This window comes from Rhinoraja longicauda, chromosome 19 (assembly GCF_053455715.1).
Source record: "Rhinoraja longicauda isolate Sanriku21f chromosome 19, sRhiLon1.1, whole genome shotgun sequence".
Classification (NCBI taxonomy): domain Eukaryota; kingdom Metazoa; phylum Chordata; class Chondrichthyes; order Rajiformes; family Arhynchobatidae; genus Rhinoraja; species Rhinoraja longicauda.
Genome location: NC_135971.1, coordinates 356,867 through 359,285, shown reverse-complemented (window position 1 = coordinate 359,285; position 2,419 = coordinate 356,867).

Below are 2,419 nucleotides of genomic sequence, written 5' to 3'. Positions count from 1 at the left end.
CCAACAGTTCGCTTTCTATGATACACCTGGAGAAGTTTATAAGAGTCACTGAGGACAGGTCAAATTCCCTGTCTCTGCAACGATTCAACATCATCAAAGACAAGATTTTTTTTAAAAACTTTTTTCACTGGGCTCCAATTCTGTGTGAATTAATCTATTTATTTTTGACAAATGCAGAAATAAGGCTCAGCTGTTTGTGGGAAAGGAGTTCTGCTCTCACTGGTTAGTGGGGAAAGGTATTTGAGGTAGTGAGGAAGGTGCCCTGGACGGTAGTGGGAGCAGTGGAGGGGAGGGGTGATGGTGACTGGGACCAGAGGAGCTGGTTAGAGAGGGTGGGAGAGGAGCACCAGAGTCCATGGTGAGGATCGAGTTCTTGCAACCATTCACACTCCAACTCATACTCCCTCCATCTAACACAATTCCATCTCATTTACACTCTCTCCACTGCACACTCACACCATCACCCTCTATCTCTCACACACCCTCCATGAAGTTGTAAGAATAACACCAAGTTATTAACTTCAAGCTAAGTTTAATGAGCACGGGGATGCAAGGTTACAGACTAAACCGCAGCTCCTCAACAAGATGACTCCCCAGGGTAACACGCATGCTCAAGATAACTTCTTGCAGGAACGGATCTGCAAACACTCGACCTGGACTGTGAATACAGTGACTGATCTACAACACACCCTCCATCACACACACACACACCCTCCATCACACACACCCTCCATCACACACACCCTCCATCACACACACACACCCTCCATCTCACACACACACTCCATCACACACACCCTCCATCACACACACACACACCCTCCATCACACACACACACCCTCCATCACACACACACACCCTCCATCACACACACACACCCTCCATCACACACACACACACCTCTATCACACACACACACCCTCCATCACACACACACACACCCTCCATCACACACACACCGTCCATCACACACACCCTCCATCACACACACACACCCTCCATCTCACACACACACTCCATCACACACACCCTCCATCACACACACACACCCTCCATCACACACACACACCCTCCATCTCACACACACCCTCCATCACACACACCCTCCATCACACACACCCTCCATCACACACACACCCTCCATCACACACACACCCCTCTATCACACACACACCCTCCATCACACACACACACCCTCCATCACACGCATCCTCCATCACACACACCCTCCATCACACACACTCCATCACACACACACCCTCCATCACACACACACCCTCCATCACACACACCTTCCATCACACACACCCTCCATCACACACACACACCCTCCATCACACACACCCTCCATCACACACACACACCCTCCATCGCACACACCCTCCATCACACACACCCTCCATCACACACACACACCCTCCATCACACACACACACACCCTCCATCACACACACACACACCATCCATCACACACACCCTCCATCACACACACACACCCTCCATCACACACACACACCCTCCATCACACACACACCCTCCATCTCACACACACACCCTCCATCACACACACCCCTCTATCACACACACACCATCCATCACACACACACCCTCCATCACACACACCCTCCATCACACACACCCTCCATCACACACACACTCCATCACACACACACACCCTCCATCTCACACACACACCCTCCATCACACACACCCTCCATCACACACACCCTCCATCACACACACACCCTCCATCACACACACACACCATCCATCTCACACACACACACCCTCCATCGCCCACACCCTCCATCACACACACCCTCCATCACACACAAACACCCTCCATCACACACACACACCATCCATCACACACACCCTCCATCACACGCACACACCCTCCATCACACACACACACCCTCCATCTCACACACACCCTCCATCACACACGCACACCCTCCATCGCACACACACACCCTCCATCACACACACACACACCCTCCATCACACACACCCTCCATCACACACACCCTCCATCACACACACACACCCTCCATCTCACACACACACTCCATCACACACACCCTCCATCACACACACACACACCCTCCATCACACACACACACCCTCCATCACACACACACACCCTCCATCACACACACACACCCTCCATCACACACACACACACCTCTATCACACACACACACCCTCCATCACACACACACACACCCTCCATCACACACACACCGTCCATCACACACACCCTCCATCACACACACACACCCTCCATCTCACACACACACTCCATCACACACACCCTCCATCACACACACACACCCTCCATCACACACACACACCCTCCATCTCACACACACCCTCCATCACACACACACCCTCCATCACACACACCCTCCATCACAC